The sequence below is a fragment of the Periplaneta americana genome, chromosome 8 (genome assembly GCF_040183065.1).
Source record: "Periplaneta americana isolate PAMFEO1 chromosome 8, P.americana_PAMFEO1_priV1, whole genome shotgun sequence".
In the NCBI taxonomy this organism is placed as follows: Eukaryota; Metazoa; Arthropoda; class Insecta; order Blattodea; family Blattidae; genus Periplaneta; species Periplaneta americana.
Window position 1 is genome coordinate 176,442,951 of NC_091124.1, and position 17,807 is coordinate 176,460,757.

The window sequence follows — 17,807 nt, forward strand, 5'->3', positions numbered from 1 at the left end:
TCAAATTACTTTTGTAGTTCCTTGTTCCGTCACCTGAAGCCGCCGCTCCTATTGTTTGCATTACTAGAAAATCTCCCATTTCGTAGTGTTACGCATACAAAACAGGACATGTTCCAATAATTCGATGAGTTTCAGAAATGAAATTGCGTTGAAAATTGCATCACTGTCCGTTAGGCCTGCAATTTACGTTTTAATGTTTACAACGTAGCCTAGTACTACAAGGCAGTGTTGGAAAACAAACGCTTTTAACCTTAAGGCTTAAACTGAAAGGCGCAGGGCTATGACGCAACACAAACACGTCGTTGCGTGTAACCATGGCAACTATGAAAACAAGTGAGCGAAGAGGCGCACGCTTCCCGGAAACCTGCTTCAAGAAAAGGGCGGGTTCGAAAATCTAACATGTCTCTTCCTTCCCATCACTTGTAAAATAAGACCAATCGCCATACTGGAACTAGTTCCAGCTACCCGGGGCTCATACGTGTCACCTTCTCGGTTCTCAGTACAGTTCCAATTTTTCTACGTAACGTAACATGCAACGCTCTGTTTTTTTAAATGGCGTACCTGACAAACTGCATTTTGAGGAAATGAGACACGCAGTAAACGCTAAGTAATAATCATTGTTACATTGTTACAGTCGTCTTCAAGGAAATCTGTCTTTCGTATTTTACATTTTCAATTAATTATAATTTTCAGCACTAACTTCTCGTGTAGTATATTGATCATTAAAACTGAAATACATTCTCAGAATCTGATTGTTTTCTAAGCAGTAGTACTGAGCCTATTATTTGATTGTGGGAAATCATCTGCTCCCATGAGCCCAACACTCCTTTTCTTCATCTAAAGAAATTTAAGCTTTCATCGAACTACATGGTTTGTCATTTTCATGAATTATGTGCCCACTCAAATTCTTGTACCAGCATTTGTTTAGTAATAACAGTGTAAGATCTTCATTCATTTTCATTTCGAGAAAATTCATCTACGTCAGCTTCTTCTTGGACGTTCTACATTTACGCTGCCTTTTGATTTGTAGTTCAGGAGAGATGATGGTAGACGCTCTCCTTATAAGTTGCTGTAACTATTTCGTTTATATGACGTCATTCCATTTTCGACCAATGAAGTGTAATGAAATTTTGAATTCCAACCAATCACAGTCTCACTTTGCGATCATTTTTGCAGCTAGATTTATCGCTATCAATTTATCGCATGGTCGTTCTTTTGTTTAGTCGTTGTCGCCAACTGTTTCCCCGTAAATTGATGATCATGAATACATTAAGATGCAACTACATGGTTAAACTTTTCTTTCAACTTTAAAGCAATGAATGCAAGATTGATATTTAATATTAATTAATAAGTTTTATATAATATTCTTATTGAATTTGGTATACCCAAGAAACAAGTTCGATTAATTAAAATGTGTCTTAGTGAAACTTACAGCAGAGTCCGTATCGGTCAATTTCTATCTGATACTTTTCCAATTCACTGCAGGCTAAAGCAGGGAGATGCACTATCGCCTTTACTTTTTAACTTCGCTCTAGAATATGCCATTAGGAAAGTTCTGGATAACAGGCAGGGTTTGGAATTAAACGGATTACATCAGCTTCTTGTCTATGCAGATGACGTGAATATGTTAGGAGAAAATACACAAACGATTAGGGAAAACACGGAAATTTTACTTGAAGCAAGTAAAGCGATCGGTTTGGAAGTAACTCCCGAAAAGACAAAGTATATGATTATGTTTCGTGACCAGAATATTGTACGAAATGGAAATATAAAAATTGGAGATTTATCCTTCGAAGAGGTGGAAAAATTCAAATATCTTGGGGCAACAGTAACAAATATAAATGACACTCGGGAGGAAATTAAACGCAGAATAAATATGGGAAATGCGTGTTATTATTCGGTTGAGAAGCTCTTATCATCCAGTCTGCTGTCCAAAAATCTGAAAGTTAGAATTTATAAAACAGTTATATTACCGGTTGTTCTGTATGGTTGTGAAACTTGGACTCTCACTCTGAGAGAGGAACATAGGTTAAGGGTGTTTGAGAATAAGGTTCTCAGGAAAATATTTGGGGCTAAGAGGGATGAAGTTACAGGAGAATGGAGAAAGTTACACAACACAGAACTGCACGCATTGTATTCTTCACCTGACATAATTACAGTAGGAACATAAAATCGAGACGTTTGAGATGGGCAGGGCATGTAGCACGTATGGGCGAATCCAGAAATGCATATAGAGTGTTAGTTGGGAGACCAGAGGGAAAAAGACCTTTAGGGAGGCCGAGACGTAGATGGGAGGGTAATATTAAAATAGATTTGAGGGAGGTGGGGTGTGATGATAGAGACTGGATTAATCTTGCACAGGATTAGGACGAATGGCGAACTTATGTGAGGGCGGCAATGAACCTCCGGGTTCCTTAAAAGCCAGTAAGTAAGTAGGAATATACTGTTGCTACCTATACGAGTAGAATTTACCCTGAATATTATTTCAAAACTCATTACCGAGTGGAAGTATGCAAAGTTGTTTTTCAAGTATTGATATTTACTATCTTTTGCTTAGATATAATAGCAAAATATGCTGAATTTAGTTTGGTGGTTATTTTGTTTAATTTGATTTTTTCAATTTAATATAGGGTAAACAAGGGTGAAACGGGTCACCAGATGAATCGGGTCAGTTTTGAAAACACCGCTCTGTAAGCCAAAGAACAAAGAATACTGGATTGTGCGCTAGCTAGCGTTGAAGTTGGGAACTTCTTCAATGCAGAAAGGCGGGAAAGCAATATAACTGCATTGTTTTCGGTGCGGTGTTTGAAGTAGAAATTGCTATTGTAACGAAAAGTAGCTATATTTTATTTAATTTCTTGAATTGTAGTGTTTATTTAAACTGCGTTTTACCAGATATTATTGTGATTCTTATATGATTTAGTAATTAAGTTGAAAGTGGACTCATAAAGGACAGATTACCCATATGTTGAGCTTCTAAGACCAATCAGTATGGCAAACCTTACGATGTAAAAATTACTGCTCTTTGGGTGATTCGGGTCACTATTTTAAGGGTGAAAAGGGTCAGAATATTTTTAACGGATTTCAATGAAATAGGGTTTATATTTGTCCTAAATGGGGAAATACAGAAGGAAGACGCAGTCTTCATGATTGGAGGAGTATATGTAGAGGGCAATAAAAGCTTATCGTGAAGTACGAAGCCAGCGCCACGCTGCGGCGCTCTTCAATGTGGCACATTACTGACTAGAAAGAAGTCTGGAAAATGAGGTCAACTAACAGGTAAAGAATAGGGGAGTTTAAACCGTATTCTCAATTGACCAATAAAAGCAATTTGCAAAGAGAATACTTAGGCCTAAACTTTCAGCTCGTGGGTTTGAACTGAATGTTCCATGTTCGAAAAGGCGCCCATAATCTTCATCATCGTCAGGAGACGAATCATTAGATGAATATGACACTGCATGTGGTTTTTGCAATAAAGCTCGGAAACTGTGTACAATGCATGGGAAAGGGGAATGAGTGATACCATGAAAATTGTGTTGGAGCTGAGAGTAAGAAGAGATTTATTTGTGGAAGATGTTAATTGAATAATTAAAACATGGCATGTGTTGCTTGTGGTGAAGAATTAGTATTAAATATACAGGTGAGCCATAAGTATGTTTGGAAAGCTTGTGAGCGTGCTCCTGGATAAAAAAAAATAAGAACAATTCCTTATATGAAAATTTGACGGAAATAGTGATTTTCGTTTTCATAAGTATCTGATCATATTATTGTGTTGTTTTTGTTTTGATTTTGTACCAGTGTTTGTTTACAAACACCACAGTAACAAGAGAGTAGTACATTTTTTTTTTGTTTTTATTGGACGTGGTGGTCCAGTGCCTTGGCCATCCAGATCACCAGACTTCATTCTATTAGATTTTTACCTTTGGGGTCACTTGAAGGCTGTCGTCTATTCAGCACCAGTGAATAATGCAGAGGAGCTATTGCAACGTGTTGAAAATGCATGACAATTGATCAGTGATGACAACATGGTGTTTGAGCGAACTCGCCACTCGTGTGTACGTCGTGCTCAGGCATGTGAAACAATGGAGGGGGACACACTGGGCGCCTTTCGTAAACGTTGAATGACAAGTTTCTCAACATGTACTTGTGACACAACGAAAAAAGAACAAAAAGAAAGTATGACCATTTCTCCAATAAATAAGCATTTTCCGTCAAATTTTCATGTAAGGAATTGTTCTTATTTTTAATCCAGCAGCACGCTCACGCGTTTTCCAAACATACTTATGACTCACTCTGTATTATTTGCCTGGATCTGAATCTTCATAAATATTTTATTGTACAAGTTTACGAATAAAAATGAAAAGTAAGAATGTTTCCATTCGCCCTTCTTGATGACCCTATTCACCCTGGCTTCTTAGGGTAAAAAGGGTCATGCAGTACTTTCTTTAATTTCTAAATATGCTAAATTGTTGCAGAGTTAATTCTAATATAGACATTTAAATGTGTAGCTAAAACTTCAATCTCTCTGACGAAGTATCACACTTCAGGTTTGATGTTAAGTTATGTGAGTTATTAGAGTAAATATAAATTTTGACCCTATTCACCCTTGCTTACCCTAGTGTATTACCGATTTGCAAGCTAAAAAATATGGTTGTTGTTGTTGTTGTTGTTGTTTGTATTAGAGACCTGTTGTTAATTATTTCGCTAGAAAATTGTGAAGTTGAATTTGGGCGGAATTTAAATTGGATTACTTTAGTTTTGTTACTAATTTAGTACTAATTTATTGGCTGAGAACCAATCACATATTTTGAGGAGAAATGCCTCGATTGAAGATTGATATATTTCATGTGCATGAAATAAGTTGTATGAAATCAACAAATGGACGGAATGTCAAATATTAATTTTTCGATATCAGAGATGCTGAAATACATCAATTGCCTTTTTCAAAGTCAATGTAACTTTAACCAGTATGATCTGTGAGGGAGCTACAGTAATTGCGAACCTACAGGCTTGAAGTTGAAGGACATTACTCCTCTTAATATAGCTTTTTTCTCCGGTGATATGCATAAGAAAAAAACATAGCCCTCCCGTAAATTTATGCTTGCCTGCGTGATGCTAGTCTGAAACTCTAAAAGGTCATGCGGAGAAAACCTGATAATTAATTAATTTACCTGTTTTGATACAATAATAGTGTCTGTTGCTAAATTTGGTGCTGGCTTGTTGCAATAACTTGATGTTTGGTATCACGAAACTATTTGAAATCAAGTGTTGCTTACGGCCATTATTCAGCTAAATAATATAATTGTAGATTATTTACATGCGTGTTTTGTATACAGTGATATTGCTAAGGTGTTTATGATGGCACGATTTTGCGTTCACTTTCACGCAACCCAGTTTTGTCATAATGATTCAAGACAGCAGTGCTATGGTTAGAGAGTTGTTCAACGAAATAATATGTCTGCCTTGTAACGCAAGAGGCTTACGTAGCCTGATAACAGTTTTGTCTGTCTCTCGGTCCGTTTGTTCTTCTATATATTTTAATTCATGTTTGTCTACCTGACACCTACTGACCTACCTGCTTAAATATTTACACTGTTACATAATTACTTGCATACCTACTTAACCTATTTGTCTGTCTACCAATCCACATACTGATATACCTGCTTAAATATCTACACAGCTACAACTTACTTGCATACCTACTTAATCTATCTGTTTGTCTTTCTGTCAGACTATCTATCCACCTACCGACCTACCACCTTAAATATCTACAAAGTTACCTATTTACTTGCATATCTACTTAACCTAACTGTTTGTCTTTCTGTCAGACAATCTATTCACCTATGACCTACCTGTTTAAATATCTACACAGCTATATACTTACTTGCATACCTACTTAACCTATTTGTTTGTCTACCAATCCACATACTGATCTACCTGCTTAAATATCTACACAGCTACATACTTACTTGCATACCTACTTAATCTATCTGTTTGTCTTTCTGTCAGACTATCTATCCACCTACTGATCTACCAGCTTAAATATCTACAAAGTTACCTATTTACTTCCATATCTACTTAACCTAACTGTTTGTCTTTCTGTCAGACAATCTATTCACCTACGACTACCTGTTTAAATATCTACACAGTTACATACTTACTTGCATAACTACTTAGGCCCTAACATATCTGTTTGCCTTCCTGTCAGACTATCTACTCACCTACTGACCTACCTGCTTAAATATCTACACAGCTAAATACTTACTTGCACACATACTTAACCTATCTGTTTGCCTTCCTGTCAGACTATCTATTCACCTACTCATCTACTTACTTAAATATCTATAAATATCTACACAGATACATACTTGCATACCTATTTAACCTATCTGTTTGTCTATCTAATCACCTACTGGCCTACCTGCTAAAATATCTACATGGCTACAGACGTACTTGCATACGTGTCTGTTGGTCTTTCTGTCAGACTATCTAAATGTCTATCTACATACCTACTTATAATGTTGAAACTGATCAGGAAGAGAAAAAGGAATTGTTTGGGTTACTTGCTGAAAAGAAACTGCCTTCTGAAGGATGCACTGGAAGAAATGGTGAACGGGAGAAAAGTTCGGGACAGAAGAAGATATCAGATGATAGACGATATTAAGATATATGGATCATATGACGAGATGAAGAGGAAGGCAGAAAATAGGAAGGATTGGAGAAAGCTGGGTTTGCAGTGAAAGACTTGCACTTGGGCAGAACATTGAATGAATGAATACCTACTCGTTTTCTACCTACGTATTTATCCATTCATCCGTTCGTCCATCCATCCATCCAACCATCCACCCATACGTCCATTCATTCATTTACAATCGGTTTAGCGAACGGTTGGAGAACATCCGTCAAGGTTGAGCATCCGACCAAATATTCGATTTTTATCCGGTTACCGCTTATGTTTTGCAGGCTAGACAGAACACCAGGCGCACTTCCTCATATAAGAAACCGAGATTTTCAGAGTACATAAACGGAATAACAATTGAAGGAAATTTACTTTGTCTTGTTAAAAATGTTTGCTTGATATAATTCTACAATTTGGACACTTTAATACACTTATCTTCATAACTAATACATAAATTAACAAATTTACACCAGTAACAACAAAGGAAATAAGTGTTATGCAGAATATGAAATCTGGTGCGTAAGGAAATGCAAGATTAAAATAAATTACAATTCCTTTCTAAAGAGAAGAGCAAAGAAGTACATAGGCCTACATTCTAGTGCAATATTTACATTTTAATCTCAAAATATATATCTCTAAAACAGTAGTTGTTAACATATATAATGCCTTTTAATTACGCTAAAACTGCATTATTATTTCATTAATCATTTTTAAGAAGATAGACTGTTATTAACAAACAGAAAATTATTCTGAAGTTCAAATGCTTGTACTTTCACGAAGCATGTTGTTGCCCTTGAAGGTATCCAACTGTAAAACCTAGATTGAATGAATGAATCAATCAATGAACTATGAATCAATCAACTAATGAATGAATCAATCAATTCATACATAAATGAATCAATGAATCTGTGTATGAATGAATCAATGAGTGGAATGGATGAAGGGATGATGGATGAATCGATGGATGATTAATTTATTGATTGATTCATTCATTCATTTATTGAATGTACTGAGAGAGGAAGAATTATCAATTAAATTATAGGCGTACACGATGATAAACTCGCCCTTGCAAGGGCTCTTGTAACTCCTGCATGGCTCAGTGCGGTTTGTCTTTGCCGTCCACCCACAAAGAATGAGAAACAACTCGAATATTCGACAAGCCGACTCTGAGACACTCCGCGAGATGGGAGAGCTTTGCATACTGACTATAGCGCCAGGCGTTCGATAGCAATACATAATTTCTATTTTTCGTAACCGGTCGTGCACGACTCTAGTCTAATGCTTACTACCTTTCTTTTCCCCTCGATTTTACTCTTTACTTCATTTTTACTGTCCTCTTATTTTATTTTGTGTTTTTTATTTGTTACTCCCAGTTTTTACTACAACCCTTAATTTCTTTCTTTCTTTCTTTCTTTCTTTAGTTCTTTCTTTCGTTGTTTCTTTCTTTCTTTCTCTCTTTCTTTCTTTCTTCCTTTCTTTCGTTCTTCTTTCTTCCTTTGTTTGTTTGTCTCTCTATTTATTTATGTTTTCTCGCCTTTCTTTCTTTCTTCCTTTCTTTTTTCCTTTCTTTCTCCATTTCTTCTTTCTTTCTTCCTTCCTTTGTTTCTCTCTCTCTTTATTTATTTATCTATGTTTTCTCTCCTTTCTTCCTTTCTTTCTTTTTTCCTTTCTTTCTTTCGTTTTTCCTTTCTTTCTTCTTTTCTTCATTCTTCCTTCCTTTGTTTGTTTGTTTGTTTCTCTCTCTCTTTATTTATTTATCTATGTTTTCTCTCCTTTCTTTCTTTTTTCCTTTCTTTCTTTCTTTCTTTCTTTTTTCCTTTCTTTCTTCATTTCTTCAGTCTTCCTTCCTTTGTTTGTTTGTTTCTCTCTCTCTTTATTTATTTATGGTTTTTCTCCTTTCTTCTTCCTTTCGTTCTTCCATTCTTTTTTTCCTTTCTTTCTTCATTTCTTCAGTCTTCCTTCCTTTGTTTGTTTGTTTCTCTCTCTCTTTATTTATTTATTTATTTATGGTTTTTCTCCTTTCTTCTTCCTTTCGTTCTTCCATTCTTTTTTTCCTTTCTTTCTTTTTTCCTTTCTTTTTCCTTTCTTTCCTCATTTATTATTTCTTCATTCCTTCGTTTGTTTGTTTGTTTCTCTCTCTCTCTCTTTGTTTTGTTTATTTATTTACTAGCTGTACCCGTGCGCTCCGCTGCACTTATTAGAAATAAATATAAAGTAATTACATAATTAAAATAGAACGTTGGGACCAGGGAACATTCGTGTTTGATAGAAGAATAAATCGTTTAATATGCTACTTAATTTAAATTCTATTTAAATAATTAAAATGTTATCATTTTGGTTCAGAGACCACTCATTTGGTGCAAAGATAATTCATTTAACATTTTTCTAAATTAGTCTTGAATGCATCCTTTAATAAATCACTCCAAATTAATAGAGTTGATTGTGTACGAAGATCATTTTTATGTTAACCTTACTGTGCATTTTTTTTGCTAAGTTTATTTTATTCACGCCTTAATATCTGTGGTCATGTCGCGTGTTTAGAATGTGTGGATATATCAGCAGGCCGTTTTTGAACAACGACACTAATCTGAAGCGGCGGTGGAAATGTGTTGTATTGTTATTTTAAAACTCTTGTATATCCTTAAATATCAGTCCTATCAAAATTTTGCCTGGAGTAAAACTTATCGCAAATCATTTTTAAAGAAACTTTAGTTATGTAACATTTTTCACAAAAATCAATAATAAGCGAGATATTTCGGTTTATTTAATTCAGGTCCCCTTATAACCCCCTTTTAAATAAAGTATTTTCAATGCCATGTAGCCTAAAATCTACGATACAACGAACTTAATTTATATTCCAATTTTCATAGAAATCCGTTAAGCCATTATGGCGTGAAAAGATAACAAACATCCAGACAGACAGACAGACTTAAATATCAGTCCTATCAAAATTTTACTTGGAATAAAACTTATCGGAAATCATTTTTAAAGAAACGTTTGTTATGTAACATTTTTCACAAAAATCAATAATAAGCGAGATATTTCGGTTTATTTAATTCAGGCCCCCTTATAACGCCCCTTTTAAATAAAGTACTTTGAATGCCATATAGCCTAAAATCTAAGTTACAACGAACTTAATTTATGTTCCAATTTTCATCGAAATCCGTTCAGCCATTATCGCGTGAAAAGGTAACAAACATCCAGACAGACAGACATACAAACAAAAATTAAAAAAAAAAAAAAGCGATTTTCGGTTTCAGGATGATTAATTATACATGTTAACACCAATTATTTTGGAAAATCGAAAATTACCAGAAAAATTTCGCTTACAGATTTATTATTAGTATAGATTTATTTATTTATTTATTTATTTATTTATTTATTTATTTATTTATTTATGTTTTCTCTCCTTTCTTTCTTTCTTTCTTTCTTTCTTTCTTTCTTTCTTTCTTTCTTTCTTTCTTTCTTTCTTTCTTTCTTTCTTTCTTTCTTTCTGTCTCTGTGACGTTGATAGTGATTGTAGAACCTATTCCTAATCCATATCTGTATTTTTCAATACCTAATGCATTTTTAGAAAGACACATGGTGGAACTCTTATACCTTTGGTCATCATTCATGATGGTGAGTGTTAATTATCACGAAAACGAAATTGATAACTGACAGAACTAACCGTTTCCAAGGTGAAATTTATAACTCGATACTTAATGCAATATAATAAAAGAAAACTATGCTATTTGTCTTGCGCATCGTCTCTACCTCCAGAACTCCGTCGATATAAATATTGTCTGTTCTCACCGAATGAGAGCCCAGCACATGAATCCTTCTCTCTTTACATTGCCTGACCGCAAGCAATCTGCTGTGGCAACGCTGCATTCGATTGTTGATTGTTAGACTGATCGATAGTTTGATTGTCGGCCGCTACTTCATTACCAATATTGCAGATTGAAAAGTACCCCGTGGTGATGGCTATTCTCTCATACTGCCCCATCACAACAGAGTCCTGGGAATGGCTGAGAAAAACAACTAAATTTAATGTAATGCTGTGGTGTAGGTGCTGTTATTATTATTTTAACACTAACACTGCTTTACAGTATTATTTACATTTACTTTAATTTTAATTAATTGGTTTTATGATTAATTTTCTAATTGAATTATTTTTGTGTCATTGCTTACATGATCAGAAAATTTACCTTGTTTATCTTTCATCGCTGGGTATTTCCGATTTTTATCCGGTCTTGTTTACTGCAGTTTTATTGAACTGAATTTAAAAAATCTAAGTTCCGACCTTATTTATTAGACCTACAGTATGTCTTTATTGCCGTTTTATGTACTCACGTTTCTCCGCAATGTGCAGTAAAGTGTAATATTAATAATAATAATAATAATAAGGTTCACTCGATTGAGTATTTGTGTTTGAAATTGTTCACTCTTTGCTGTATTCAGATAGTGTTTTTTTCCTGTTCTTGCACTTCAGGAGATGATATCTGTCACATTTGTCGTTGCACAAACTACATACACAGTTCTCCTCTGGGCTATGGAATCTCGTCGTTGCACAAATCTTGTGGTGGAATCCATGGATCGCGTATCTGGTGATTGTATGTCTCTGCTGTTGGTTTTCTTTGGTCCAGTTTCTTTCTATCATTGCTTCGACTCCATAGAATTCCATAATGTAATATGTAATATAATATGTAATATTATTACATGGTAAATCTTCTTGCCTATTCTTTCTCGCTCTTTTCTGTAATGTTCTAGTCATGTAACTTAACTGCAGATGACTAATACTTCCTGAAAGTCTGTTTTATAGTAGCCACGAGAAAAGAGATTTTATCATTGTTCCAAGACCATAAAAATGATGTGGTCACTGGATTGAAAAATAGGTGTTATTACTGTTGGTGGTGGTACTGCTACTACTACTACTACTACTACTACTACTATTACTACTACTACAATGCTGCTATTACTACTACTACTGCTGCTATTATTACTACTACTACTATTACTACTACTGCTACTACTATTACTACTACTATTACTACTACTATTACTACTACTACTGCTACTACTACTATTATTACTACTACTATTATTACTGCTACTGCTACTATTACTACTACTACTACTGCTATTACTACTACTGCTATTACTACTACTGCTACTATTACTGCTCCTATTACTACTACTACTACTACTATTACTACTACTACTATTACTACTACTACTACTGCTGCTACTATTACTACTACTACTGCTGCTACTACTAGTACTGCTGCTACTACTACTACTACTACTACTACTACTATTACTGCTGCTGCTACTACTACTATTACTACTACTACTATTATTACTACTACTGTTGCTACTACTACTATTACTTCTACTACTATTACTGCTACTACTACTACTACTACTACTGCTACTACTACTATTACTACTACTACTATCACTACTACTATCACTAGTACTACTACTACTATTGCTACTACTACTACTACTACTACTACTACTATTACTACTACTACTATTATTACTACTACTACTACTATTACTACTACTACTACCAGGGCCGCCGATAGAATTTATGGGCCCCTATGCAATACGGTACTCGGACCCCTGTTGAAAAAAGTAACAATTACAAGTTACCAGTTATTCTAACCATAATAATTATTTCCAAAATAAATAAAAGATAACCCCATACACAGATACGAACTTAATATACACTTTTATTACGTTGAAAACTTTTAGCAAAACTTCACATTAGCACAATATATTATATTCATAAAACGTTATTCTTAAACACCTGAATTTTCTAACTTGCAGTCCAACATCAACAAACAACTCTCCTCGACTTCATTGATGCAAAATCATAAATTTATGTCATCACAATTTAAAGACCTAGTAAGATCGCTCTTCAGACTAAGAAGCCAAGGTTACTCAGTCGTTCTTGACGCATTGTTTATCTGAATACATTTTTTATTTCCTTCATTTTGCTGAAGGATCTTTCAGGATCAGCAACTGTCACAGGAATTGTATAGAATATTCTAATGATTATACAAATATTTGGAAATAAAATATCCAGTTTTAATTCCGTCAGACTATTTAGGAGATTCTTAGGTTTCAGTGGGGTTGGCTCTAAATTAGAGGCATGAATTGATTTTAAATATTTCGGCTCATCACTGATCTCTTTATTAATATCTTCATAATATTTTTCACGCAGTCTAGCACCCATATTACTATCTTCCAATTTTTTCTGTCTCTCCTTGTGCTTCTCAACTCCCAACTTATGCCTGTACTTGTCCATTGTGCAGTTAAACTATAACCGGTAACACTAATGAACAGAATTTAGCCTACTAGACAAACGACAACGAAAAGACGAAAGTTTCGACACGAAACATACAATGTACTGAAAAAGAAACATATCCTGCGACTTCGGTTTGAGAGAGTCCACTAGCATATTGCGGTGGGCCAGCGAGGAGTTGGTAGTTAAGAAGGCCAAGCCAATAAATAATTGAACGTGTTCAGTACAAGCGACGGGAACATACTCGTAGTTCAGGCAAATGCCGGGGCCTGAATTGTCGTGTCGGTGAACGTTAAAGCGGGAAACCGATATTCTATTATATAAAAGTCAAATATTTACATATGAAGTGATAATTTGTGTTAATTCTACTATTGCTGAGTTAATATGTCAAATTTATGTAACAAATGTTCTTACAAAATTTTATAGTCCCGTATGTATCTACGAATAATTATTCGTGATAATAAAAAATAATCAGACTCACTTAATCTGACTGTCCCTTATTGCTCACGAGCCCATATGCACTCGCCCCCTTTGCCCCCCCCCCTTGTCGGCGGCCCCTACTACTACTACTACTACTACTACTACTACTACTACTACTGTTTAAAAGAATAATGGCGCTGCAAACTGATCTGATAGGAATAAAAAAATTGTAGATACAGGTGTAGGATAGCCTACCCAGCGAATAGGGATTATAAAGAATGGACACTGAGCGAATTTTCCTGTGTTTTGTTTCTCTGTGCGCCAGCGGCTAGTTCCACTTTCAAGCGCTAGAGGTAGTGTAATCGAGCATACGCTAAGATAATAATTGAGAATAGAGTTAAGGCACAGGATCCAAAAATCGCCTACCTTATTGCATAATCCAGTAACGCTTTGCTTCGAATAAATTCAAGCCAACAGCTTTTCCTTATTTCTCAGTGACAAACTAGTTGTAATAATAATATTTTATATTTCAGATATAATACATTATATTATAAAATTAAGTATCGAATTCGTTTAATATTTGTATATAATATAATATAGGTATATGGTTTTACTTTTCATAAGAGTTTTGTTTTTCCATTTTCAGCGCTATCAAATCATTACATATTTTAATTGTTGTTGGGGTCAACGTCTCAACACTCATTATAAAGGAACTCTAGAGTCTAGACATTGCAGTTAATGAAGGATTTATTATTCTATGGATCCAATTTATTTTACTTGAGTACATAATGTACCTAGATGTATTAATTATGTGTGTTATATTTCCGCTGTGTCAACTGCTAGCTGGTGTGATGTCAGCGCCAACTCTAGGGAGAAAGCAGAATCTGACGCTTAGCTGGCTTGAAGGTCATTGAAATCAGTCCGGCTACATCAAAGGTACCGACGCGAAGTGTCCATTCTTTATAATCCCTATTCGCTGGCCTACCCATTTATTTGCATTTTAAGAGCACTCCTTCAGAAGAAACATTATTTATCCCCACTAACAATTAAAACTTTCGTGACTCGTGGTTACAATCTAGAATGATTAAGCTTCAAATGTCATAGTAAAACATTTAAAAATTTAGGCTTATTAAGAGATGATTCTTTGTATTGTGAGTATAGATTTTCCACATATTGACATGGTTTTTATTTGTTGCCACATTATATTCCAGTTGTTGGTACCGGGTAATATAATATTAACTATAGGAGAGACTCTCCTAATTCCGCAATATGAAGAAGTAAATCTATCATATTTCTATCAAAATGTTTATTGAAACCTTTCATTACCAAATGAAATAAAGAGACCTATTACGAGGGGGATCCAGGAAATAACGACCGTTCGCGCATACCCGCCGCGCAGCTGACTCCCCTTCCTTGTTTGAAGGTCAGCTGGCTTCCTTAACATGTGTTCTCATAATGTTGTGAGTACTGGTTGCAACAAGTCGCCATTGTGCATTTTGTGTTACTTCAAAATGAACGACGTGATTGATAATCCCGCCGACTGTGAGGTGAGGAGTGTGATTCGATTTTTGAATGCCCGACATTTGAAACCTGCAGAAATTTACCGGCAATTGAAAGAAGTGTATGGTGATACTGTAATGAATGAAAGAAATGTGAGAAAATGGTGCGAAATGTTCAACAATGGGCGAACAAATGTCCACGATGAAACTCTACCCGGACGCCCATCACTCATCACAGAAGACCTGAAGACTAAAGTGAACGACAGAATCTTGCAAGACAGGCGCACATCACTCGACGAATTGCATATTGCCTTTCCTGACATTTCTCGTTCTTTGCTTGGTGAAATTGTGTCGCAACATCTTGGCTACCACAAAATCTGTGCACGATGGGTTCCACAGCAACTGAGTGACCAACACAAAACTCAGAGAATGGCCTCAGCATTGACATTCTTGATACGATATCACACAGATGGAGACGCCTTTCTTGATCAAATTGTGACTGGTGATGAGACCTGGGTGTATCACAACACCCCAGAGACCAAGCGCCAATCACGTCAATGGCATCATCCCTCATCACCCAAGAAACCGAGAAAATTCAAACAGACTCTCTCAACACAAAAAATCATGGCTACTGTCTTTTGGGATCGCAAAGGTGTTCTTTTGCTGGATTTCATGCCAAAAGGCACTACGATCAATGCAAATCGTTATTGTGAGACTTTACGAAAACTACGGCGAGCCATCCAAAACAAGAGGCGAGGAATGCTTTCGAGAGGAGTTGTGCTTCTTCACGACAACGCCCGCCCGCACACTGCTGCTTCAACTCGAGAATTGCTGGATCAGTTCGGTTGGGAAATCTTTGATCATCCGCCCTATAGTACAGACCTTGGTCCTAGCGATTTTCACCTTTTCACTAAGCTGAAAGACTTTCTGGGTGGTATGCGTTTTGGAAGTGATGAAGAGTTGAAGAAGACAGTGAACACCTGGCTTAATGAACTGGCGGCAGAGGAGTATAACACGAGAATTCTAAAGCTAGTGAACAGATACGACAAATGTTTAAATGTAGGTGGTGATTATGTAGAGAAGTAAAGGAAGCTTCAGTTATTTAACAGACTTTGTTTTTTGAAATAAATATTTTTTTTAATTATTACAACAAAACGGTCGTTATTTCCTGGATCCCCCTCTTAAAATGCAAATATATTTGTTTGTATGTATGTATGTATGTATGTATGTATGTATGTATGTATGTATGTATGTATGTATGTATGTATGTATGTATTTATTCACACTGCAAATGGGTATATACCCGGTGGAAACTAATTACACTCAATAGTGACAACAATAAACACAACTAATAAAAATAATAACAACAAGAAACATCCTAAATTAAATGAAGCATGATCACTTAAAATAACATTTAAAGTAAATCTAATTTGTATCTTAATCCTAAGTTCGAACTAAGACCCACGAGTGTGACAGGTTCATACCTGCACAAGTACCTTTCGGCACTACACTTATTTCGATGTTAACTCACTCACTGCACTGATTCTATCCCGATTTCACTAACACTTCTAACCATTTCACGTTCAAATACTTTGCACAGCCACTTCACTGACACAAACACACTTCACTTACACAATAGACTTCACTGACATTACACACTTCACTGACACAACACACTTCCTCACTGATAGAACACTTCAAATAACAAGATATCAATTACACCCTTTAATTAGTGTGTATAATATACTACCGTCTATTAGTAAAGACCTTACGCCTATTTATAATACATTTTTGGTTATTGGTAAAGCCTTTAGCAAGTCTGCAGGTAAAGCATTCCAGTCTCTGATAGTACGATTGAGAAAAGAAAACTTTCCAGTGTACGTCCTCTGTCTTCTTTCCCTCAATTTATATGTGCGGTCGTTGTACGTACATTACAGTTGAAAAAGAACAACTCGAGTAATTCCGCAACAGAGCGGAAAAATCCGCAATAGGACTTGGCTAATTCCTTAGTAGTAAATAATTATGAAATACATTATGAAAGTAACATGAAAGGAACAATTTAATTAAAACAATGCTCACTTTCTTCACAGCTGTGTAGCAAAACACGAAAAACAGCCAACTTTCGACCAATATCTTTGGTTTTTTTCTATAGCACTGCAGAGGACATGCCTCCTGTTGACAACCTCTCAAAACTTACGTTCACGCTATTGTAAAGCCGCAGTAAAATCATATATGCACTACTGCGGAATTACCCGTACTGCGGAATTAGCTGAGTTTCCCCTATATTATTTCTCATGGAAACTGGCTTCATGCATTTTAAATCAAAATAAATTTAAGTCTCATTTAATCAGAAAGATGTCATCTTCAATGACTTCTGTAGCACAACATTCATAGCAAACAGATAGAACAATGCCAGATGCATCTGAAATCATGAATCTGATACAAATGTTGAAAGCATCTGCAATGAAAGTGTGTGATCCCAAAACTCGCTCAGTCCATTTGGCCATCTTTATGATTTATACATAAATATGATTATGTTTGAGACCTCTGTCACCACATTTTAAGTTTATTTTCTTCCAAATCACCACCAATCCTTGTCAAAAAGCTTGTGTTATTGTGCATGTCACTTGAAAATTCGCTCAGTCCTTTAATAGAAATGGACTTAACACTCTTCAATTGAATATCTTTATGAAACTGCTCCATTAATAGAAAAATACTTGTATATGCTTTTGAAATTGTACCATCTAACCTTTTCACTACCGAAAATTTCATTGAATCTATCAGTCTCAATTTAGTGTCATAAGAAGAGACCGTTATTACTTTTTGATATTTTATTTTTATTTTTTTCCTACATACATACATACATACACACATACATACATACATACATACATACATACATACATATACATAT

At 35.3% G+C, this 17,807-nt stretch overlaps 1 long non-coding RNA gene across 1 annotated transcript in view; it reads left to right on the forward strand.

The window, feature by feature from the left end:
- The first annotated feature begins 13,965 nt into the window (after nt 1–13,965).
- LOC138705271 (uncharacterized) overlaps nt 13,966–17,807 on the forward strand; it is a 295,635-nt gene continuing 291,793 nt past the window's right edge. Inside the window, exon 1 of the long non-coding RNA XR_011333679.1 lies at nt 13,966–14,330. This is a non-coding gene — a long non-coding RNA (uncharacterized lncRNA). The remainder of the gene's footprint in view (nt 14,331–17,807) is intronic.